The following is a 26688-nucleotide window of genomic DNA, read 5'->3' on the forward strand; positions in this document are numbered from 1 at the left end:
TCCCGTCCATAAGTCAGATGGTCAGTTTATTTGTTACACATAGATTTGTTGGACATTGAAATATAGCAATGGAATTTTGTATGCACATTCTACATTTCAAATATTAGCTCAACATCCTGCCACAGATTTCAATGGGGAGGGAGAAATTCAAAACACTACACAATGCTATATCGCCTTTCAAGACAGGCACCAACATGAAAGTTGGCGCACATGTTTTTCTGACTGTGATTCAAACTTCACTTGAACATCACACACAGAGAGGAAAAATATAAAGCATAGTGCAGTGTGAATCTGCCCTGAAGGTTGAAAAGGTTATAATATGACAAATACAACAAATATGGAAAAAAAATGTTCCAAAGCTGTTTACATAGATATAAATAAAGAAATAAATAAAATGGTGCCCTGTCCCCAAAGGTCTCACAATCTAAAAAAACAAAAAGACAGCCACCAGCAACAGCCACTGGATAGAGCCAATTGCTTTCCCCCTGCTAAATAAAGAGAATCACCACTTTAGAAAGTAGGGGTAATGAGAGGTACCATGCATTTAGTAGGGGTAATGAGAGGTACCATGCATATTCAGCTCAGCACTTCACATTTCAAGTACAGATCAACCCAATCTTCATCCAAACACCCATTTTCTCTTTAATTTACAAATTGCTTTATTAGGATATGACAATCTTAAAAGCGTTCAGATAGAAAATTTGTTAGTATTCACATCACAAGTATCAACAGAGAAGTTCTACTTATATGTCAATGTATAAAAACTGCCTCACAGAGTTAGACTTAGATTTCTTACTCAACAAAAGTGTTTTTTTGGAAGTATGCATTTTGAAGAGAAACATGAAAGCAGAAAATATATGGGGCGGGGGGAATGTGATTTCTCCCTCCAAGACTGAGATATCAGAAGAATACAAGTTGGTGTGCATGCTAAGAACACAATGATACATTTCATTTTCAAACCTCACACTCATTTTCAAAAGAGTAAGAGTGAACACAACCTCTCAAACACTGTTCATTAGTAGTGTAAAATACAGGCTGTTGAAACTCATCTGGAAATGCTTTTATTTTAAATCTAGCTGCAATGTATATTTTGAACCAGACACAGACATTGCTGTAATCAGTTTCAAAATTTCATTCACATTCAAGCACTTCATTTATAGAATTTTTTTCCCAAGTGTCTCCCTGTGGGATGGTGAAATATCAGCTTCAGAGTACTTGTGTTTCTCCTCTACTGATGTAAACAAAAATACATCTACCTGAAATGATATTCAAGAATCATAACCACGTTTGAGTAAAAATCTGCAAGAACTGCCATATTTGAATGTTACGTGCAGACTAATGAAATAATAAAGATGCCATTCACTGCAAGCTAAGTATCCGAAGTGACTAGGTGCAAAGGTAATAAGAGTATTCTGGGGTCCTAAGAAAGATTGGAATCCAGATAAGCATATTATTTAAAAATATAGTAAAACAGCTCCTCAGTCTGTACTTGATTGATTTTCACCACACTTGCCTTTCAGTGGCTTTCAGGTGCTCTATTCGACAACTACAGCTAGCAGACCAAAGAATCTCTGCAATCCAACTACACACTGAAGCTATTCCCATGGTCAACGGAAAGTGGGCAAAGGGAGCTTAGCCTGATTTCCATTGATTGTGGGAACCACCGAGCTCGTGGGTGGGCCTGGTGCTCCCAAGGCGCCTAGCCATCTAAAACACCATCCCCTTAAATGAGGTTAATGGAGTGAGAACTCTGTTAACCTCATTTTGTTGCTCGTGTGTCACTGCGGAACGTGGTGACAAATGAGTACACCTCCGACCGGGAGGCTGCAAGGAGCCTCCTGGGCTTGGGGGTATCTCCAGGATGCCCCGTGCATTTGCACGGGGCATCCTGGGACTTCTGGAGGCCATGTGGCCCCCATTCCCACAGCCCCCACCGGCTCCATGATGGAACCTGCAGTTGTGGGGGGGCGGGGTGGATGCAGATGCCCAAGGCTACAAGTTTGTCATCTGCAGAGAGAGCCGGCTAAGCCTGCTCTCTCCACAGACCCGACAGAAGCTCTTCTCATTTAGCGTGAGAAGAACTTCACTGGCAGACATCCTGACTAATGGTGTGCTTGCAGAAGGACATTGCATAATTGAGTTATGTTGAGAGTTTGCATTTCAGACTGGTGTTGTCTGAAATGCAAACTGAAATGTTGTCTAGCGTAAGGACATAGTGGTAAGATGTGGCACACAAAAGGAACATCTATTTAACTAGTCCTTGCTCTAGCAGAAGACAACTTGCACAATGGCTGTTTCACAAGTTCATTGCCGAAACGTTCAACAACATCACTGCACAATGACTGTAGTAGTAGAACCTTCAGGACCTGTTTAAGGCTCGGAGGAGCCAGGCGAAGGGGGTGGGGCTGCTCCACTTTTCTCTGGATGACATACCACACAACATTCATTCATTCATTCATTCATTCATTCATTCATTCATTTATTACATTTTAAAATTGTTTGAGGGTCGTTATGTTTGACAATTGTCCAAGAGTTGTGGATGTGAGAAAAATGCATAAAAATAATTACGTGTGTGGCCATGTACAGGCCCTGAAGCAATTTCCCATCTTCTGCACCCAACCACCTGGAAAGACCATGACAACCTGGTCTATGTCCCAGAAAAAGCCTTCCACTATGGTTGCACAACATCACAGAGCACCACAACTTCACACAGCTCTGCAACCTTTTTGCATGTGCAACTTTGTTGTGCAAGTGCACTGCTAGTCAGAATGTCAGCCAGTATAAGAAAATAATACCATTTACAAATAGCGGTATGAAGAAGAAGAAGAGGAGGAGGAGGAGGAGGAGGAGGAGGAGGAGGAGGAGGAGGAGGAGGAGGAGGAGGAGGAGGAGGCAGCCCTGATAGGTCCTTGGCATGAGGATCCAAAGATTTTATCTGATGACCCTATTATGAATAATTCATATGAAAATATTGACAGCTTATTCATTTAGGAAACAAGTTAAACTATTTAGCTGAGTAAATATCATTGTAATAAAACAATTAATATCCTAAAACATAAACCTACACCAACATGTAGGGATTATATCTTTTTAGAATTAAAGCATTTCATTATAAATGTTTCGTCTGCATACTAACTATTAACCAGAACCAGGGGTGTAGCTCCACGCCTCCCTATTTTCTTCATTATCTCCCTCACTTTGACGGTCTGCCAGGGAGAGGGTTGAACATGGGCCCCCTTTCCCCTAGATATGCCCCTGACCAGAAGAGCTGTGAAATTAAATGTTCATGTTCTTTAGATAATTCAGGAAAAGTCCGGGACTAGAGGAAAGAAGTTGGTTAATAATGAAAAATTCAGCACTGTTCTGAGAGAGAGAGAGAGAGAGAGAGAGAGAGAGAGAGAGTTATATACATACATATATATATATATATATATATATATATATATATATATAGTTATATATATATATATATATATAGTTATATAGTTATATATATATATAGTTATATAGTTATATATATAACTATATATAGTTATATATATATAGTTATAGTTATATATATATAGTTATAGTTATCATTATAGTTATAGTTATATAGTGGTTAGATTATATGTGCAATAATTCACCTTTTTCAACTACAGATTTAGACCATGAGATACATTTATGCAAACACTAACTGCTTAGGTAGCATGAAATCTACAGAAAGATTGGGCAGCATTCCAAGTAAGCTAGTTAAGTCCGACTAAAATAATTGGGACTTAAAATTAGTCAAGACTGATGTGTCTCATTGATTTCAGTGGTGTTTAGTCATGACTGCTTAGTGTCCATTATCTGATCGTCAGGGAAAAAATGCTGAAGAAACCCTTATTCATCACACATAATTACTTACTACATGACCAACTCATCCACTATGGCCAGGCAAGTTTCCACATCTTGCCAAGGTGGCTTGTTGGATGGCACAGGACTACTTTGGTGAAAGGGAGACTGGGAAGCTGCATTGCAATCTGAAAGCCACATAGAACTCAACATCAGGGCCATCGTGCCGCTAAACTGACCCCCTGCTCCCCCAGTGCCCGACACCCTTTAGATTAATATATGTTCCAGTGATGTCATATAATGTACATATTACTTAGACAAAAAGTTTAATTTTGTATAAGAAATGTATGAATGTATGTATGTATGTATGTATGTATGTATTTAAAATATTTTTATACTGCCCAAAACTTATGTCTCTGGGCAGTTTACAACCCAGACTGTAGCCTCGTGCTGGGGATGGGCCTTTGTCCCACCCCCTGGTTCAGAACCTGCAGAGGGGGCTTGCTGCGATCTTGGAGGGTAATAGGGTAGGAAGGCCAAGCTAGGCTGACCTTCCTTTGTGGCAAGTACGGTGCGAGCTGGGTGGAGGTGCACAAGGGTTTGGGGTCGGTGAGCACCCTTAGGCAGTTTGGAAAAGATGGATTGGACAATCTGTCCCTAGAAGCTTGGCGGCTCAGGGACTTAGATTCGCCAGGAAACCTGCTTCAGGGCTGCACACACCTCAAAGGCTGCACGGCTTCGGGAGGGTAAAGCCCTAGGAATTGCCCTGACCCTGATGGGTTGACAAGGAGGGCTTGTCCCGCTTTTATCCTGAGTTAGGGTGTGTCTCTCATTTTGGGGCATGGGCAGAAGCAGCAATGTCCCAAACTGGCCTAGTTATGCCCGCACTGCAAGAGGTGTGGAATCTGCTTCACACAGTTCACTGATTGTACCATGTCAATAAAAGTTGGCCCTTTTACCCAAGCTTACTGTGTCTGCATACGCCTTGGGTCTGGGCTGTGGGGACAAAGGAGAAAACAGTAAAATTTCCATTGATTCTAGCCATAATCCACCATTGTAATGGCTGCAGCTAGCAAATATGCTAGCTGCATTTATGGGAAAGGTGCATTGACCAGATTTGCATAAAGATTCCCATCTATGTGAAATCTCTGAAATTGCCAATAATAATGCACAATGTGAAGGAAATACTTCTGGTTCAAATGCCACATCACTTGTGTTCCAGATTTCTGTGAAGCAGCACCAAAAACCTTCTTTCCATCTCACTGTTGGAGCTAGGACCCATAAGCTCTCAGTGTCTCATAGTGAACACTGGGAGGGTTGGGGTCATGGATAAAATTGCTGGACTCGTCCCCTCTTTGTTCTTCCAGAGTCTCAATTTTGTCTCTCTAGAGATGGCTGTTTGTTTTTGGTCTCTCTCTTCAGCCATGAGCTACAGCTGAAATAAGCTGCAGGCTTTTTCACATTTGTTTGTAACCTTCTTTAAATAAGTCCTTGTTGTTCTTCAATCCTAAAGAACTGTCTCAAGACCTCTTGCTTTGCTGCTTTCTCGCCAAACTGGTTTTGCTCTGCCATTTGAGGACTGAACTGACATTCTTCCCATACACCCAATCCACTTCATCCAAACATTTGTGACAGGGAAAAGGAAGTTGGAAAAGAGTAAACACACTAAGAGAAAAAGTTAGGAGATCATCAGTGCCTAACACAAACATGGCACGTGCCCCAAACTCAACATCAGCTGGGCTGTAAAATGGTTTCATAGCTTCTTATTTATAAGGTTTGCTGCACCATGCGCTATACAGATGTAGCTGTGTTTCAAGGTGGAATATAACCTATAGCCATGCATGGTTCTTCCTGATTGCGCATATCAATAGTTAAAACAAATAAATGACAACAGAGAAATTAAAACATTGGTTAAAATAAATGACAACAAAATGTTAAAACATTACAACAATTTAAAATTTAAAACAATGTTAAAACGATTAAAATGGTGTTTGATTAAAAGCCTGGGTGAACAGATGTGTCTTTAAAGATTTTTTAAAAATTGTCAGAGATGGGAAAGCTCTTATTTCAGCAGGGAGTACGTTCCAAAACTTCAGGGCAGCAGCGGAGAAGGCCCGTGCCCAAGTAGCCACCAGACGAGCTGGTTAACCACAGCGGTTTGACCAGAATTGCCCAGAAATTCTGTGTTCTTACATTGTGCTCTGTGGAAGTGCGTGGGGCTTGGCAATGGTGGTGAACAATTGTGTTCTCCGTGGTCATGAGAATGCGGCCATACACACAACAAGAAATAAGATCTATAATTTTAATGAAAAAACACTGGTGATATGTCTCCTACTGGGAATATACTTATACTGTTCATATTTGGTGAGTGGTCCTAGAACTATGATAGGAAAGATCCCTATGCATTAACTTCCCTGTGCATCTGCTTCCCTAATCTCATGGAAGCAGTGTGTAGGAACCTATCTACTTAGAAAGAACCGTTCATACTGCATTCCCTTCCAGATATATTTTGACATCAGCGACACTGAAGAAGTAACTTTCCATAGTTCCTCTTCTCCACAGGAAAAGAGGGGTATATAGAGACTGACTAATCCTCTAGTGGCTAGAGCATATATCACTTGCAAGGTCACACTCATAGTGTTATTTTGCCATGTACAAGGGGAATAATTGCTGACTAATGTGTCATTTTGGGATAATTCATTTTTGTATATTGTCCTCAGCAAAATGGCACAATATAAGATTACAAGAGTAAAATTAATTTTTTGCTGGGAATTTAAAGCTAATATATTCTACTACTGAAATGATAATTTTTCATGTTGATAACTTCTTATCACTTGAATTTATTTGAAGCACAAAATATTTGCACACTATGAACCATGCTGTGTTAATTACTGTTGCAGAGCAAAGAAGAGAAAAATATTCCATATTTTTTGATATCCCGTGTTTTAAACCTACACATTGAGCTGTACGAGCAGCTTTATCAAACATTTCAGAATGCACCATGGTGGTAAATAAATAATAAATGTTTCTTAACCTTTAAAATCAGAACAGTAAAAATAAAACCAGTATTTGCATAATTAGCAACGATAACTCTAGCGGCAGCTTCCAACTTTAAACTATATTCAGTGCTTTATTAAATGCTGTGTGTGTATCTTCTCTTCTTTGTAGAAGAAACAGCACAGAACATTATTGCAGGGTTTTCCCATACAAGGAGGTATTTCATTCTGAAGATTATGGCAATACTTTTCAAATAGACTGCAATTTCACCCTCAGTAAGGAGGAGGAAGACATTTGGACCTGCACTGTGGATTTTCTTGGCCCCCAGTATTTCAGGAAACTCTTTCTCTTCTAGCAATATTAATACAGTCAAGATACGCAACACTACACAACAGTGTGACAAAGATAAGGTACTGTTCTCTTCTGAAAATTAGGTCTGAAACGTACACACACGGCAACACTGCCTTCCTGTATGGCACTCTTCCTTTTTCCATTCTGTTCACTTGAACAACTGCTGCTACCTTCTAAAACTGGCATTATCCCTTTGCAAGCATGGAAAGGAATTCACATAGATATAAAACCTTTTTGTTCACTTAGGCTGACCAAAATCTTGCTTTTTTCTGCACATGTGCCCCACAAAATAAAGAAGAGTCTGAACAACCTAAGCGATTTCTTTTTTATATAAAAGATTTATACTTTTTTCTTAATTAGCTTGCTTTTAAAAGCAATTTTGCATCCTATAAATGCAAAGTGAGTAAGAAATGACTCTTTCTTAGGACTAAATGCCCCCCCCCCCGCTCCTATTATGTACAGTACAGGAAAAAGAGAGAGCAGGATTTCATATTCAGCATTCTCAGAAACACGGCTACTATTTTAAGAAATTTATGTTTCCAGACTGTAAGACTGTGAATACAGCCTAGTAAAGATGCAGTCAATGCCTTGTAACATCTGCAAAGCCAGAGGAGAGGTCTGCAGGATTCCAGTGATCAGGGGTGGCTGCGGGTTCAGGGTTATATATAGCACTCTGCTCTTCCTCAAGTCCATCAAAAGCAGTATTATGCAAAATAAGTATAGCACATTTGTAAACTGTAGGTCATACAGGTTGCAGATTTTACTTGCTGCAGAATTCTGACTTATTTTAATGCTGAGCACACACGCAGCCCTGATGTTCACTTTGCATCTTGACTCTGCAGCATTGAGGAGTCATTACATACAATTTCCACAAGTATATTATGCCATTAATTTCAATCAGTTGTAAACTGAGCCAAAGGGGAATGAGATACACTTACCCAATTAAAGCTAAAATATAAGACAACAACTACTGAGTATCAGGACAAAAATATTTCTCAGCAATTACATATTTTATGTGCATTAACAACTGATAAACCTTCAGCATGCCAGAAATTTAAAGTTAATTTACTTAGGGCTTCCATCAATGGAATACCAACAGCTCTGTAAGCACTGGATTAATTATTATTATTATTGTTTCTTGTTTACACAGTCAGACAGGAGTTATTGACTGGTTTGTTTTATCCACACTTCGAGTCCTTTCCAAGGACCTGGGATGGCTGGATTTTATTATCAATGTTTTTGTTTTGTTATAGATATCATCGCAGAATATAGGCTGTTCCCAGTAAAGTTGCGTTTTGGTAATTGGCTGATGGTGATTTCTGTGGCCCCTATGGTGTTGAGGTGCTCTTCAATTTGTTTTGGAATTTCACCTAGGGTGCCAATTACCACTGGGATTACTTTGGTCTTTTTCTGCCACAGCCTTTCAATTTCAATTTGTAGATCTTCGTATTTTGTTATTTTTTTCTATTTCTTTTTCTTCTATTCTGCTATCCCCTGGTATTGCTATGTCGATTATTTTAACTTGTTTTTCTTTCTTCTCGACTACAGTTATATCTGGTTTATTGTGTAGCAGATGTTTGTCTGTTTGTAGTCGGAAGTCCCATAATATTTTTTCATCTTCATTTTTGACAACTTTTTCAGTTGTATGGTCCCACCAATTTTTGGCTACAGGTAGCTTGTATTTTTTGCAGATGTTCCAGTGTATCATCCCTGCTACCTTGTCATGCCTTTGTTTGTAGTCAGTCTGTGCGATCTTTTTACAACAGCTGATTAGGTGGTCCACTGTTTCATCTGCTTCTTTACAAAGGCAGCACTTGCTGTTTGTGGTTGATTTTTCTACTTTTGCTCTTATTGCATTTGTTCTTAGTGCCTGTTCTTGTGCAGCCAGTATTAAACCCTCTGTCTCATTCTTCAAGTTGCCATTCTTAAGCCATTGCCAGGTCTTGGTGATGTCTGATTTTCTGGTTATATCGTGCAAATATTGACCATGCAGTGGATTCTTTTTCCATTGTTCTGCTCGGTTCTTGACTTGTTCTTTCTTGTAGGCCTGCTTTCTTTCATTGGTGTTGAATAGTTTCGCGTTATTGACCATTTGAAGTGCATCTTCTTCACTGTCCTTGATATATTCTTCAAGGCCTCTTTTCTCCTCCTCTACTGTTTGATGGACTTGCAGCATTCCTCTTCCACCTGAGCTGCGAGGGAGGTACAGCCTATCTACATCACTGCGGGGGTGCAGAGCATGAATGATGGTAATGATTTTCCTGGTCTTACGATCTAGCATCTCTAGCTCTGCCTGGGTCAAGTCTATTATTCCTGCAGTGTATCTGATAACAGATATAGCCCAGGTGTTTATGGCTTGTATGGTGTTCCCGCCATTGAGTTTGGACTTGAGGATTTTTCTAACTCTTCTGATGTATTCACTTCCAATTTTTCTTTTAACTTCAGTGTGTGCAATGTTATCAGCCTGGAGAATGCCCAAGTATTTGTAATGTTTGTTCTCTTCCAGGTTCCTGATGTTGCTTCCATTGGGCAGTTCTATTCCTTCTGTTTTTCTTATTTTCCCTCTGTTCATTATTAATGCAGCACACTAGTCCAAACTCCATTGCTATATCGCTATTTTAATTTTCTTTGCTCTTTCACTTATTAATTCTGGTGTTATTATTAGATCTTGCATTTGTTGGTTACATTTTTTGACCTCTTTTACCCAGCCTGCTTTTTTATTATAATCTATTGGATTGTCCCATAATTTTCCCCAGAATTGCACTGTTTCTTCTTTATTTGGCGTTTCTACGTTTCTTGCAGTTTCTCCTTCTATGCTTTGGTAGAAACGTCTCTGATTTGACTGGAATTGGAGATTTTGCCTGTGTTGTGTAATTCTGGCTTCGTATCTGCTAATCTTCTTTGACACTGCTGTTATTTGCTGCTTTATTATTTCCAGGACTTCTCTAATTTTCCTTGAATCTAGGTGGTATTTTTGGATCAGATACTGTTTGGTGGTTTCATTCTTCAGCTACTTGTCTTTCATATCTTTCAATTTACTAGTATCTGATCTAAGCCTGGTGATTTTATTTTCTAATCTAATCTTCCATTTAGGTGATCTACTACTTTCTTTTTTTACAGGTCCACTGATCTTATATCCGAGCTCTTGTGTTGTTATTGTTGCTGCACTGTACATTAGTTGGTTTGTTTCTTGCAAATTATTGCTTGTTATTTCTGCAAGTGCAGCATTGACATCTTTTAATGCCTGAGCAAGTTGTTTTTTGGCAACTGTTTTTAGAGCTGGAAGTCGAACCCTGGTAGTTGTTTGGTTCATGTGCTCAGTTATTTTTTGCTTTAGTTCTTGTTGCTTTTCTGTTAAACAGCATTTGGTATTCTGAGGTGAAGGCAAAGGGGAGGTTGTCTGGTTTTGATTTTGAGACAGTTCAGCAACAGTGGCATCCTCTATTTCCAACACCTCCTCCATCTGCGCCTGAGCAACTGCTTCAGTTGGTGGTAATTCTTCTTCCATGTCTTGAGCCTGTGTTGCTCTTTGCAGTTGTTCCAGCTCAACTTATGTGAATACTTTATTTCTTATTATGAATCTTCTCTGGTCTGGGATGGCTGAATTTTATGATCAATATTGTAGCTGTTATTATTATAGATATCATAACAGAATATAGGCTGTTCCCAGTAAAGATGTTTTTTGTAATTGGCTGATGGTTATTTCTGTGGCCCCTATGGTATTGAAGTGCTCTTCAAGGTGTTTTAGAATTGCACCTAGGGCGCCAATTAGTACTGGGATTATTTCTTTCTGTTTGACTACAGTTAAATCTGGTGTATTTTATGGCAGATGTTTGTCTGTTTGTAGTCAGATGTTTGTCTGTTTTTAGTCAGAAGTCCCATAATATTTTTGTATCTTCATTTTCTACAACTTATTCAATTTTATGGTCCCACCAGTTTTTGACTACTAGTAGCTTGCATTTTTTGCAGATGTTCCAGTGTATCATCCCTGCTACCTTGTCATGCCTTTGTTTGTAGTCAGTCTGTGCGATCTTTTTACAACAGCTGATTAGGTGGTCCACTGTTTCATCTGTTTCCAAAAATGTCTCAGGGCAGTTTACACAGAGAAATAAGAAGCAAATAAGATGGATCCCTGTCCCCAAAGGGCTCACATTCTAAAAAGAAACATAAGATAGACACCAGCAACCGTCACTCAAGGTACTGTGCTGAGGCTGGATAGGGCCAGTTACTCTCCCCCTGCTAAATAAAGAGAATTGTCACATTACAAGGTGCCTCTTTGCCAAGTTAGCAGGGGTTAAGTTAGGGATTAGATCCATAAAAATATAAGATGTCCCCTGTGGATCAGGCCAATGCCTATACAGTTCATAGGGGCATAGCAAGGTTGGAGTAGGCCCTGGAACAAAAAAGTTCCCCCACCTTCTTCAGAGAACCCCGAGAGAGAGGAAGGAGCAAGGTGCACCCCCTTCATCAGGGACCCAGAGAAATTTGCCCTCCCATTCTGCTTTTCACAGTGGCCAAGCAGATATATCTGGAAATTCCACAAGCAGGAAATAAAGGCATACCCCTCTTTCTTGCTGTTGTTCCACTGCAACTGGTGTAATCATCCAATATTTCAAAAAAGCATTCTATACACTTGTGGTCTCTGTTCTTCATGGAACCCTCTAAGAAATTTCTCTAATCTGTCAAAACTCTTTTGCTTCCTTTAGCATTCTATGGCTGCATTGTCTGAGTTGGAGCCTACAAATTTTCCTTTAGATGAAACTTCATGCCATTTATCACCCTTGAGGTACTTTTAAAATCTCTTTAAAATTATATTTTGCTATTCTAAAAGTTTCTCAGACTTCTGAATGGGAATACTCTAGGTGTGCGCAAAGAACCGTTTCTGGCAGTTCGGTTCAAATTCATACTGAATTTGAACCAAAATGCCAGGCCAACTGGCCGGTGGTATGTTCCATTCAAACGGACCAGGTCAAACTGGCTCATACCAGTTTGAGCCAGTTCAAAGGGCTGTGCTTGTAAAGGGGAATCTGGTGAGGAATCCTGACTTTAAAGATTTCTGAGGTGGCTGGGGCGGAGTGGCAAGAGGTCACCTTACTGGCGGCAGTGGCAGTGGCACAGTTCAGGCCTCCACACATCCACAGAGGCCAAAATCACACCACCGCTGCATGGGCCATGCCGCTGCATAGGCCATGCCGGGGTTTAGAGGAGCCACCACTGCCGCTGGTAAGGTCCCCTCTTGCCACTGCCCCTGGCTACCCTTAAAAACCTTTTAAAGGCAGGAATCCCCTTTGCTTGTAAAGGGGAATCCTCACTGGATTCCCCTTTACAAGAATTGCCCCTCGAACTGTCAAACTGGGTTAAACTGTTCCATAACAGCCAGGGCCTGATTCGGTTTGAACTCGGACTAGTCGCTCCTTCTTGAGGCTGGTTCAGTTCGAGTTCAAACCAATCAAACCCAGCCAGTTTGAATCTAACCTGGCTTGATTTGAACCAGTTCTGTGCACCCCTAGAATAGCCATTTTTAAAATGTAGGTAAAATTCAATAGTGACTCTGTCCCACAGTACTTATCGAAAAAACCTTTCATGATATCCCTATTTCTTCCCCCAAATCTGGATATATGTTGCTTCACATTCTATGAACTATGATTTTTTAATGGCATGTCCAGCTACATAAAAAGGGCTTTAAAAAACCAACCCTCACAGGGCTGGTCAAAGTTGGACAGGAGAGGTGGTCCTGAAGGTACACAGGTGCCAAACCCTGAAGGGTTTTATAGGTGATTACCAGGACCTTGAATTGGACCTGGAAGTGAACTGGCAGCCAATGTAGCAACCTCAGCAAAGGTGAAACATGATCATATTTTCTGCTGCCCATAAGCAGCTGGGCTGCAGCATTTTGGGCCAGCTGAAGCTTCCGAGTCATCTTCAATGGCAACCCCAGGTAGAACACATTGCAGTAGTCCAGCTGAGAGGTGATGAGGGCATGCGTTACGATTGCCAGGGCCTACCAGTCGAGATAAGGCCGCAGTTGGCGTGCTAGATGAAGCTGGGCAAAGGTTCCCCTGGCCACAGCTTCCACCTGCTGTTCCAGCAGGAGCCATGAGTCCAAGATAACCTCCAAATTGTGAGTCTGCTCTTTCAAGGGGAGTGCGACCCCATCAAGAGAAACACTCAAAATCAGAACCTGGCCAGATTGAGAACTGAATAAAAGCAACTCTGCCTTGGAGGGATAAAGCCTGAGTTTATTTTGGCCCATCCAAACCCTTACAGCCTCCAGACATTGGGTCAACATATTCACGGCATCCCCAGATCGGCCCGGGTGGTGATGTACAATTGGGTATCATCAGCATACTGATGATACCTCACTCCAAACCAATGGATGACCTCACCCAGCGGCTTTATATAGATGTTACAAAGCAAGGAAGCAAGGACTGAGCCCTGCGGCACTCCACAGGAGAGAGCCCATGGGCTAGAGCACTCATCTCCAATGCAAACTGTCTGAAACCATCCACAAAGGTAGGAACGGAACCGGCACAACACTGTGCCCCCAATTCCCAATCCCCGCAAATGATCCAGAAGGATACCATGGTCGAAGGTATCGAAAGCCACTGAGAAATCTAATAGAACCAAGAGAGGCACGCTCCCCTCATCAAGGCTCCAATAGAGATCATCTACTGGAATGACTGATGCCATTTTCAGGTTGTACCGTGGCCTAAACCCCAACTGAAAAGGGTCAAGGAAATCCACTTCATCTAGGATTCTCTGCAGTTGAGCAGCAACGACTTTCTCCAAAACCTTCCCCCAAAAGAGGAGGTTGTAGATAGGTCTAAAATTATCTAATATCTCTGGGTCCAGGGAAGAAGACTTCATGGGAGGGTGGACTACTGCTTCTTTCAAAGCTAGAGGAACCGCTCCTTCCCTGAGTGATGAATTAACTAGCTCCTAGCACTTTAGCACTTTACTGAACAGTAATGGTACACAACTGCAGGTACAAATGCAGGACTAACAAACTTAAAGTAGTATACTGGTGAGTACCCTAAGGAACCTGTTTGGCATAAGGAGGAGTCCTTAGTAGGGTTGTGCTTTTTTTTTTTTTATGTTTTCTTTTTGGCCTGAATCCGAAACACCCCCATTTTGTTCTTTGTTCGAAACCAGCTAATCCGAAACACCCAAATTTTGTTCTTTGTTCAAAATTGCAAAATCCGAATCCGAAACATGTTGGATTTTAAAAAATGGCCCCAGGGCAAATCTAGTGGGTGGGGTTGGTAGTGCCAAATGGATGGAAGCTACCATCCACATTTCAGAGGAATTGGGCAAAGGGATGATTTTTGGTGAATTTTTGAAGTTTAAGATTTCCCCCATAGGGATTAATGGAGGTTTCAGCAAAAGTAAAGCTTCACATTGGGGGGAAAGAGGTGGCCCAGAGCAGAGTAAGGTGGGTGGTAGTGCCCAGTGGTGGCAAGGAAGCTGCCAGAATTATTTCAAAGGAATTGGGCAGAGGGCTGATTTTTAAAGATTTAATGGAGTTTACGCATTTTTAAGGTTCTTCCTCATAGGGAATGATGGAGGTTTCAGCATCCCCATAACTGCACTTGGGGGACACTGGGGTGGCTCAGAGTGAGTGGTGCTGTAGAGCACATAGGGTGCCAAACACCCCCATGGGTTAGCAACCCAACAAATCACAAATAATCAGCCCTTTGCCCAATTCCTTGGGATCTGGGTTGTGGCAGCCTGGCAGGCACTCATTGGGGCACTATCACCCAACCCATTCTTCTGCCCCTGAATCCATTCCCAGGCTGGCATGCAGTAGCCATAGCAGGCTGGCAGGCTGGGCTCAGGCTGGCAACAAGACAGGCACAGGCAATGGCATGGCATCATGGCAACTTGAGGCATGCAATGATGCAAACTAGTTCTCTCTCTCTCTCTCTCTCTCTCTCTCTCTCTCTCTCTCTCTCTCTCTCTCTCTCAGAAAGGCAGAATGGTGACTACTAACTTGCTGAATGAATTGAAAATTCCTCCTTGAACTCCCCCACACTTGCCCCTTCTTTGACCCTTCCCCTGGCCAATGTGGGGTCAGTAAAGAGTGGCAAGAGGCAAAAGAGACAATGGGGAACAAGGAGGGAATTGTCAGCAAGTCAGCCCATGCTTTAGGTCACCGATTGGAAGGCTGGAAGGGTGGGATATTCAAAGAGATGTCAAACACAAAATGGAGGTCCGAAACAACAAAACGTTTTTTAGCCGAAACAGGGACATTTTGTTTTGTATGCAAAACTTTTGGATCGGGAAAATTGGTGTTTTGTTTTGTCTACAAAACACCCGAAACAGGCTGTTTGGGGTACAAAACATTTTGTATCTGAAACGTTTCGCACTTCCCTAGTCCTTAGTTGTTCCCTATAATCTGTATGGTTTAATCGGGGGGTTTCTTTAGGTTACAGGGACATTGCAGATTTAAAAGCTGAACTGCTTGGGGAGTGGGTGATGCTTCCTGCGTATGTCTTAACTCCTTGGTTGGCTAAGAGAAGAAACAATCAACCTCAGAGTAGGCCATGATGATACTTGGACCCAGTGTGTAATCAACCAATGTGTTGTCAGTTAGAAACTCGTGCCTATGAGTTGTTAGTACTTGCACTGAAGGGAGGGGGATGGAAAGTCAATCTCTTTCTTGTTTGATTTGCTGTTGATTCAATAAAGTAGTGGCCCCTTTTTCTCTCCAACTAAGCCTCATGTCTCCATTGGGTGGGTGCAAAATCTCTCCAGATCACCGCTAGTCACCAACACTGAGCTGTGAGGCAGCTTCAAAGAATCAAACATTCAGTCTTTTTTTCCTTTCCTTTTTTAACTTCCAAAGGAACAGATAAAGATCCTTTGGTTCTCCAGCAAAAGCTCCACTGAAATGTATGGAGGCTGAATATCAAAATGTGTAGTGAATTGTGTCCGGAGTTTTGACATTTGTCATCTTGTGGTCAAATCCTGTGAGTTTTTAAGGAAGGAAGAAAACCAGTACATCTCTTTGAAAAGAAGCAACTCCTGTCCCGAAACTTGGATAACCTGGTACACTTGGAATATATATTTTGAGTTTGAGGGTTTTTTGGTGGTTTGGGGTTTTTTTTAGTTTTTAGTTTTCTTTTTTAATATAAAAGCAAAAGAAAATTAGCACAATACTTTCCCTTAAAACATGAAAATAATGTCTCTGCACTGTTTTCTAACTATTTTCACTGTTTGCTTCATTTTTCTATTTATTTTCTGTTTGGAAAATGAGGACGATACCAACATGTGTGGGAGTAAGATATGGCAATTTTCATAATGAAATTTATTGTATACTGAAATAAAAACAGGACTTCACTTTCCCAAAACATTGAAATGGCTGCAGGATACTGAGAATTTTAATGGAACTGAATTTGTATTCTGAGTTTGTGTACCAAATAACATGAAGAAAGGAACAGGTTTATTCCTACATCATTCATCAATCACATTGTATAAATTTATGTTGAATATATCAACAGCCATAATAAAGAGCTGCTAGTCCACAGTTTTGTAACCCATGTAAATCCACTACTCTGCTTTACATAACTTTATGGCCATCTCAATTAATCATTAAAACTTTGCATAATATATAGATATAGATAGATGTATGCTAAAAATGTTGTTGAACAAGATGAAAATAAATCACACTGTACAAGTATAGACATACCCATGTATATATCTAATAAATTACTTCAACAATCATTTCCCTAAAATCGCTTTAACTTTTCTTAAGGTGGGTACTTTGGTCTTATTTCATGTTGTTCAGTAGTACAAATATTGATCTTAGGATTTGTCTGCTTTAATATAGCTCAGTGACAACATGAAGCAGATGTACTGCAAATTTGGAAGCGGCAGCTGGATTGAAAACATCTGGGAAACAGTGTAGGTGTGCATTGGCACTGTTCAAGCGATACCTCTTCAAAATAATTTGCTGTAGTTTGTGATGATAGGCAAAAAGTGTGTGTGTACACAGACCCCATGTTAACACAGGCACTTACATTATGGCTGGTTCAAAAAAAGAGAACCAGTCTATCCTTTGTCTTACTTCACTCACTGACTTCCCAGCAAATTTTGTCTATTATCTCAGATTCATGGTTCCTCATCTACCCCCATCCTTGGTTTACATTTCTGCTCTTCCTTGTAGCAAATTCATACAGATTGTCAATCATGTTGTTTCCACCAGAGTGTGAAAGTATGGTTTTTACACAAAGGAGTTAATGAAATTGTCATTTAGAAAGGGTGTCATTAGCAATAAAACAGACTTAGTTCCACTCATTGTTGGGGACAGACCAGACTCCCTCAGAATTATCTGAAGTGCTCAAGTATAGAAAGAAAAATGTGGATTAGATTAAGAAACAAGGAGGCAGGAGATAACATGTTGTTAGCAGTGGGAATCAAAATCATGCCAGAATGTAGCAAGAACCAGGAGTTACATACATGCCATTGTCTATTCCAACTAGGTTTTGTTCAAGAACTTCTGCACCTAAAACAGTCATATAGAAGGAATTCCTCATCAAGGCGTTGTCAGAGTGGCACATTGTGAGGCTATTCACATGATCGAGCGAAATCGGGCTACCAGAGGCATCGTGTGAACCACCGGGCTTGGCTGCGAGCCCAGTGGTTCCTAGGCGGGTAACCCGCCTAACTACTCCTGCCCTAAAACCAGGTTTGCGGACTGAGCACTCCGCAAACCTGGTTCTAAAGATCGTGACTAGCTGCAGCGCGGCTCCGTGCCATGGTTACTCATGAGGAGACCCCTGGAGGGGAGGCAAAAAGCCACCTCCTGGCTCCGGGGTCTCACCAGCATGTCCTGCGCACTTGCTCAGGGCATGCTGGAACTTCTGGGGGCTGATTGGCCCCTGATCCCCTCAGCCTCCGCCGGCTCTGTCTTGGAGCCGGCAATCGTGTGGGCGGCTGATTCGGCTGCCCAGGGCTCCCACCCAGATCGTCTGCAGGGAGAGTGGGCTTAGCCCGCTCTCCCCGCTGTGCTTCCCAAACCAGGTCTCACCGATCGTGAGACCCGGCTCTTTGTCTCAGTTGTAGATAATCAGCATTGTGGGTGAAATGCTTTCTTTCTTTAACACTATGGAAAGCAAAGGATCCCTGTCCTCCTTTGCACCTGGCTACCTTATACACATTTCTCCACAATATGCACATACACAGAGCAGGAATAAGTTGCCTATTACACCTTGTGGGTCCCAATATGCACCTAAATTGCAATTGTGCCACTGATAGTGTAATATCTGAATTAGACACAGAAATGGTTCTGAATTATCAGCTTCCTTTTTAGTAACTTATAAAACCTCTAAAGCCGACCTGAGCTGTATATTCAATACTACCTGAGCTGACACAACTGATTTGGGTTTGCTGTTGGCGACAATATTTCTGCCAACACAGTACAGGTACTTCCTTATAGGGAGACTGAACACTGGTCAATCCAAACCAGTATTGTCTGCTCTGACTGGAAGCAGCTCTCCAACTTACAGGAAGAGGAGCTGCTAGACGTAAACAATATTGGCCTAGATGCATCTGCTTCCTGACTCAGTATGAGGCAAATCCATACATTCATGTATATTTTAAGGCAGGTCTCAAGATAGTTAGCTTGGAAGGACAACCATCCTAACCCAGCTTTGGGAGCTGTGTGCACACTCCCAATTTTCAACCATGTGTGTGCAAACTATTTGGTAAGTGACCATGTGTAAGAGAGGAGCTGTGTAGGATGGATCCACCCTACCCTGCTCTCATACCCAGCATTTGAACAAGGTAGGAGGAAAAGCCATCCCACCCAGCCCCTCTTTCTCACACAATCCTTTCTCTTACCTATTTGTTTGCTCTGCTAGATATAAGGCTGGTTCTCGTGATGGTAAACTGGGTAGGACAAGTATCCTACCCAGCTTGCTTTGGGAGCTGTGCACACTCCTGATTTTTGATTGTGTGTGAGCAGAGATGTGCAAAATGATTTGAGCTCAAAATGGCTGTTTTGAGTGTTTCAAGCTCAAAATGAAACACTCTGTAACATAAGGCCTGCTTTGAGCTCAAAACAGAACTACCCCTTTTTGAGCTTGAATCATTTTTGAGTGATCCAAGCACCATTTTGGAGGGCTGTTTTTGCTTGCTGATTGGTTTTCTGGCACTGGCTTCCAATTGGCTTGCAATCTCCTTGCTTCCTGGTTGGTTTGTTATCATACAAATCAAGTGTTGTCACATGCAACTGTGCCACCATTGGCTGGGGGGAGGCAGGAGGGAGGCCAAAGGAGGAGGTTTCAAATGTATTTAAAGGCCTGGGAAACAGAGAGTCTTTACTGTGTGCCAGTGCCTCTAGGATAGGAAGGATACATCAGAGAAGAAGTAGAGAGACTGCAAGAGAGACTGCAGCAGTGCGCGCGCTCTCTCTCTCTCTCTCTCTCTCCCCTTTTGATTTGAAGTGCCAACCACTGCTTTTCTGTTTTTCTATATTAAAAAAAACAGGTCCAGTAGCTTTAACTGGGTGCTGCTTTGAATTTTTTTTCTTGTGTGTATTTCATCTTCTTCCTGCAGCCAGCCCCCAGTTGCTTTAATAACTGGGGTGCTGTGCTGATTTTTTGTTGTTGTTTGCAGCCCCAAGCTGCACCTCTTTGCTGTTGTGTTCCTAGATTTGTATTGGACTGCTTTCTTCTTCTTCTTTTTTTGCAGGCTGGTTTGCTATGACTTTTGTCTGGTGCCCAGACTACCCAGGTTTTCTCTGTTTCCATGGTGTTTCTTTCCCACACACCCAGCTTCTTCTATTTTGATTTGGGGGGGGGGGTGTGACTGATGTGCCCCACCTGCCCTTCCCCCAGCTGTTGGGTCTTGGCCCGAGTGCCTTGGGGAACAGCACCTGGCCCAACTCCAGCAGAAGAAGCTGAGAGAAGACTCCAGAAGGTAAGCCCCTTTGGTCACTGGTCAGGTTATTAAAGAACTTAGAGTTCTTAATCTTGAACAGAGACTAATTTGGGAAGCAATTTTAGGTAGGGAGTAGGTCTGTAAGACAGGATGGGGGTGGGTTAACTTAAGAGAGGCCGCAGCAATCCCCTTTCCTTTCCTTTCCCTTCAACTTACCCCATTGCTGCTCATTCCTCTAAAAAAAAAAAGCCCCCCCAATAAAGCCTGTTTGGTGGATTTAATTTTGCTAGCTTCTGTGTGTGCACTACACTGCTATAGTGTGTGCACAGTGTGAGGCACACATAGCATAAACAGACCACCTCAACCCCACACCCTTAAAAAAAAATCCGCCAAGAAGGTGCTTCCTCCCCCCCCCCGGTGCCCTTTCAGAGTTAGGGCTTCTATTTTTAAAAAGCCAAGATATCCAGGACGGTGCGAGGGAGAGCCATGATCAAAGTTGCAGGCAGAGGGAGGGGTGATGCTGCTGGTTGTCATTTATTTATTTTTAAATTTATATCCCGCTTTTTCCTTTGAGGAGCTCAGAGCTGTTTACAAGGTTATGTTTATACTCATTGGTTAATTGTGCTCTTAGAAAAGTTCACTGATAAGATTAGATTAATGCAGGATGTAAGAATAATATCACAGTTCCACCATATTTGCGCAGATTATATTTATTATATTAACAGTACTAGATCTGATTTTGAGTTTTCTTGTGATACTTGGAAAATATGATTGTTAAATGTACTGTGTTATTATGTGAGACTGTTCTATGTTATATTGCAATTACTTTTTTAAGAGGTTATGTTTATCCTCAAACAACCCTGTGAGGTAGGTTAGTCTGAGAGATACATGACTGGCCCATAGTCATTCAGTGAGTAACATGGTTGCAGTCATTGTTTACTCTTCTACATTTGTTTTAATCTCATGCTGGTTGCTGACCGAAATAAAGAGATTTGATTGGTTGAATGGGGATTCAAACTCAGGTCTTCCCGGTCCTAGTCCAACACTCCAACCACTACATGGGGACTACTCCCCAAGTTGTCGCCACTGCCATGGTGCCATGCAGGCTCACCTTTATGGAAATTTCTGGTCCCACAGCGCAGTTGCTTGTGGCGGGACAATTGGAGGGATGTGCTCCCCTATCAGGGAAGAAGCTCCTTCTGAAGCAGTGGAGATGTAGGTGTCATCAGTTACTAGCTGAGCCAGATCACTCTCTCCATCCTCCGCAATTCCTGTTGGCAATGTGACCCTCTTCCTAGTAGGGATGTGCACAGAATCGGTCTGGCGCTCCTTTTCTGGAGCATCGAAATGGTTCAAAGTTCCAGTGCTTGAGCTGGTTTGGAGGGTGGGGGTTACTTTAACAGACAGGGAAGCTGATTCCTACCTGCCCATCCCTGCTTTTCCACAGCCAGGGCTCTCCTAAACAGCATGGGCGCAGGGTTGCAGTGTTGCTGCTTGCAGCCCTGTTCAGAATCGCCACACTCATGGATGACACATGTGTGTGCCATGTATGTCAGCCATGAGCATGGTGATGCTGAACAGGGCTGCAAGCAGGAACTGTGCCCACAGGAACTGTGCCCACCTGTGCCCACACTGTTTAGGAGAGCGCTGGTGGGGGGAATGCAGTGGGGCAGGGATGGGCAGGTAGGAAGCACCTTCCCTGTCCCATAAAGTGACAGGGAACTTTGAGCTCTGCCATGAACTTTGAGCTCTGCCATGTTGACCCACACCATGTTGTCTGCGCCCACATTAGGGCACAGGTCAGCAGGGAGAAGGACCACTAAGTGTCATACACCATTGGGGATGCTGCTGCACCTGTGGCAGCATCACCTGGGGTCCCTTCTCCTGCTGGCACCAATAGTCCTGGTGTGCCTTCAACTAGTAGCAGCAAAGCACCTGCTTCTTCCAAGCAGGGGAAGTTGCCTGCATGGTGGATGCAGATGGTGGGCAGGCAGTCTGGTTAGCCAGAGCTTCATCTCATCACCCAGGTCATTGCCAAGATGATCTCTTTGGACAACCAGCCCTTCCAGGTGGTGAACATCGGCTTCAACCAGCTGCTCTTATTGCTTGCCCCCAAATATGAGATCCACTCATGCACCACCTTCAGCAGGTGGGCAGTGCCCTCCCTGTACCTGTTGTGAAGCTAGGCCATGATGGGGCTGCTGTGCACAGCAGCTCCTGACACCAGAATGTACTTCACTGCAGATCTGTGGACCAGCTGCAGTGGGAGGCATGCTGCTTTCCTGTCCCTCACAGCTCACTGGTTGGGGCAGGAGAGCAAAGGGACATCTGCTGCTGGTGGCGTGGTCAGCCCCTCCCATGCAGCAAAGCAGAGATGGGTTGTCCTGCATATGGATGTGCTGGACAGCAACCACACAGCAGATGTGTTGTTGGTCGCTATGGATAGCCAGGCAGAGCGATGGCTGTCTGGACATGCAAACCTTTGCTGGGGTTTCATGGTGACCAACAATGCTGCAAACATAATGAGGGTAGCCAGCAGATTCAATTTGTGTCCATCTTTTGTGTGGTGCACACTCTGAACCTGCTTGCGCAGGATGTGCTCGGCCCTTCTGGGGCTATGGCCAGACAAGACATCCCCGTTGGAGGCACTGGGTACCAGTCTGCTGCAGCCATGGCTGCTCTGGTGGACAGGTGCTGCAAAATGCCACCATTGTCTGCAAACTGCTTCATTAGAGCACTCAAACCAGGTCAAACCGGTTCATCCCAGTTTGACCCAGTTTGGAATTCTTGAAAAGAGGAATCTGTTAAGGATTATCCTTTACAAGCAAAGGGGGATCCCTAACAACTAAAAGGTGTTGTAAAGGCAGGCAGGGGGTGGGTGAGAGGGTACCTTACCTGTGGTGGCGCAGCAGCTACTCAGTGGCAGCAGGCCTGCAGCAGATCCTCTAGGTCCCACTGGCACTCACCCCCAGTAGCGTGGGCCCAGTTCTGGCCTCTGCACATGGAGAGAGGCAATCTATGTGATCTCTGTTCATGCGCAGAGGCCATTTGCATCATCACAAAAATCTATGGCCCCCGCCGGCCTGTGGTGATGGAGGGAATGCTTGTGGGGCTTAGAGGAGCTGCCGCAAGGTCACCACTGCTGAGGAACTGCTGCCACCTCACCACCATGGGTAAACTGTCCTCTTGCCCACCCCGCTCACCCTTCCAAACTCCTTTTAGTTGTTAAGGATTCGGGATCCCCCTTACCAGATTCCTCTTTACAAGCACCCCAAACTGGGCCAGACCAGTTCTATCTGAACCTGGCATGGTTCAGTTTGAACTTGGAGTGCCCCCCTCTTTTTGGGAGGCCAGGCTGGTTCAAGCTCAAACCAGTTCTGCTCACCCCTTGTGCCAATGATGTTACTGCAGAACAGGCACTGTGGCAGGCAGTGGATTCTGGCTCAGTGATTTGGTGGTGGGTGGGTATTTTTGGACTGTCTTTGAAATGTGTGTTGGGAGGGACTGAGATTACCCTTTACTTTGTGTTTGCCATGTTTTTCAAGGCAGGGTTACAAAATTGTGCTCTTGCTTGCTCTGGCCATAGGGAACAATAGGGAACTCAAAACACCCAATTGTTCCCCATGGGTAGCTCCTAGGAACACCAAAGTAGTTTATGTGTACAGAATGATGGATGCAACCTACCACCCAACCCAAAAAGGAAATGGGCAAGTGGGCATTTAAAAAAAATTATCCTTTCCTTAGAGGATCCTATGGGGGGGTTGGGGGGAAAGGTTAATTAAAAAAAATCATTTGCTTGCCTATTTCTTTTGTGGGTTGGGTGGTAGGTAGCATCCATCATATCCTACCACCCAACCCACTTTGATATCACTAGGAGCTACCTATGGGGAACAATGGGGTGTTTTTAGTTCCCCGTTGTCACTTATGGCTGAAACACTCAGTACACTCAAAACAGACTTGAAATGCTTTAAGTGTCTCAACAAATCGATTTAAGGGTTTTGTGTTTCGTATCAAACTCGAAATGAAATGTAAAGTCCATTTCATGCACACCTCTAAAGTAATCTAATCTACTTTATTTTGAGACAAAAGACTTATTCCAGCATCTTTATATTTTTTTATGACATGTAACCACAGTGCACAATATGGCACTATTCTAGGTTTCCTTTTCCCTGGAGTCTTAATTCTAAAACTAAGTCAAGCATACAGAAGGTCTGTATAACAGGATCTAGCATGCATAATTCATGTTTGAACAAACAAGTTGCCTTCTGAAAATATGGGTTAAGTCACAACTGAATGAAGGGGTGTGGCAGTGGCCAAGTAATCAAGGAACTTTCTTACATCTGTGGAAGTTGCCGATTGGAGTCTTTTACTGCCTGATCTATGGCCCAGTTAATTTAACAACAAAAGTTACTGGGATTTCTTTTTCATTTATTTAGTCAATCTATGTTATTACATAAAGAAATATATGTGGCACAGAACGAAGAAAGCGAAAAAATAACAACCACTGAAAAAGACTTTATACATATGGATACACAGAAACCCTTTGAGAGATTTCACTTGTCTTATCTGAGCTTTTCTTGAAAATTATCAGAAGTTTTTCTTTGGAAGAGCCCTAATTGTGCACAGTCTCACTGGCTGACACAAAATAGAACACCGAAACAAATGAGCAACATTTTGGAAAAAAGTTCTGCATTTGGGTGCTGATAATGGATATTACAGTAATTAATAAATGGTGCCCTGTTTCTAATACATCTGCCAGTTTCTGCCTTTTATCTTCTATCCTGAAATAATTTGCTAATTCACCATTACAGTAACTGGGATTTCAACCATTGTAATAGCACAGATATTCTCACTGATATCAGTAGCATTAAACACTTGGATTAATTACCATTAATCACAGTGGCTTACTCAGAAGTGAGTAAATATGCACAGAGATGTGCTATAAGCTAGTTAAATGTGAGGCTACACAGATGTCTGAGTATCATACAAGATGAAATCCTGGCAAACGGTGATGCATAGATGCTCCAAATGTAACCAAACTGCAGGTGTCTAAGAAAAATGTGCCACCCTGGCCCCATTTGTAACAGAAGCCATGTCTCCATGCAGCCCCATTTTTAAGTGATGAGAAACAATGCTGGGGTGAGTAGTGTAGATCTAAAAAAAAAAGTAATTAGAAGAAGGCAGTATGTTGCTGTCAAATATTCCATGATTTTTGTTTCATGGGTACACTATTGACACAGTGTGATGCAAACCAATGAATAAAACAGAAAAGGTGCGTACACACACCCTACTGTGGAAACTTTTGAAAATGAAAGATGCTTCTTTGACTTTCAAATATAGTAAGAATCAGCTTTAATAAAAAAACAACCCTCACATTCATTTTATCCCACCCGTAGCTTCTAAAGTCACAGCTTGATTTGTGTCAACTGAGATTCTCTGACTTTTCATCAAGATGTTCAAATATACAATATTTTCTTTATCTATCCAGATTTTCTGTCTCATCGGGTGAAATACAAGTCAAGTGAAGTCGTACTCAAGGAGAAACGATTACTTTAAGTTGCTCTATATTCAGAAATGTAAGCAAGGGGAATTTAAATGGTATATGAAGCTTCACAGTCATTAGAAGATACAGAGAAATAGCCAGTGTAATCAAGGACTGTTTTCATTGAAATAATATGGGTTGTCTGGAAATACAGAATTGAGCCTACCAGACTCATTCATGGCTTCCTTACCAGATCCAGTCTGTGGCTGAAAAGTAAGTAAAATTGGAGCTTGAACTGTTATAGCACATTAAATCTTCTGTACAACTTGCAATCAGCATTATTGGAACTAGAGGCGGAACCACCATTGGCCAACGGTTCAAAAAACCCGGGCTGTGCCCAATCAGAGGCCACACTTTGTGGCTCTGACATGTCCCCTGCATTTGACGTCAGACGTGGGGGTGCTGGTTTAGATTCCAAGCGGGGGCCGCACAGCCCCAGTTCGGGAGTTAAATGGCCGCTGTGTTCACACCATGGCCAGGAGTGGCTCTTCCCTGCCTTTAAGGCAGGGAAGAGCCACTCCTGGCTGCGCTGCGAATACAGCACCAACCCAAGTCTAGCTCCCGAAGGGGCCGCACGGCCCCTTCAGGAGTTAAATGGCTGGTGCTGCATGGCTCCGTTTGGGAGCCAGACCACGCCCCCCGTGTCTGACGTCAGATGCAGGGGCATGGCTAGCCCCTGCGTCTGACGTCAGATGTGGGGGGTGTGGTGAGCGGGGCTGTGGCCGTGTCCGCACATGGGCCACTGGCGGTCAGGCTTCGAGCCTGTTTGGAACTGACTTCTGTCATTGTCTATGGAAGTGGGCAGAGTGATAGATTGCTTAGTATGGTAGTACATCTTGAGATGAGACCCTCATATTGCATTGATAATGATAAAATATAATATTACAACTGTTGTTGTTGTTTTGGGGAAAAAATCAATTCTCCCCCTCCACCAATCCTTTGCTGATAAAGGCTCCAATCCTGTATACACTTATCTGGGGTGTAGGTTTCACTGAATTCAGTGGGGCTTACTTTTGAGTACATTACCTGAATGGCACTTTAAAGGAACATTCCTAGAAGTAGCTGAGCTTGGAGAATTAATGTCCTGCAGTGTATGATAT

At 42.7% G+C, this 26688-nt stretch overlaps 1 protein-coding gene and 1 long non-coding RNA gene across 35 annotated transcripts in view; one reads left to right on the forward strand and one right to left on the reverse strand.

Annotated features, from left to right (window-relative positions):
* PTPRD (protein tyrosine phosphatase receptor type D) overlaps positions 1–26688 on the reverse strand; it is a 1992390-nt gene that overhangs the window by 950515 nt on the left and 1015187 nt on the right. The window lies entirely within an intron of this gene.
* On the forward strand, positions 16992–26040 carry LOC128345662 (uncharacterized). Its single transcript, XR_008316570.1, has 3 exons — positions 16992–17067; positions 19858–20085; positions 25535–26040. It is a non-coding gene; the product is annotated as an uncharacterized LOC128345662 (long non-coding RNA).

The sequence above is a fragment of the Hemicordylus capensis genome, chromosome 2, assembly GCF_027244095.1.
Source record: "Hemicordylus capensis ecotype Gifberg chromosome 2, rHemCap1.1.pri, whole genome shotgun sequence".
Classification (NCBI taxonomy): domain Eukaryota; kingdom Metazoa; phylum Chordata; class Lepidosauria; order Squamata; family Cordylidae; genus Hemicordylus; species Hemicordylus capensis.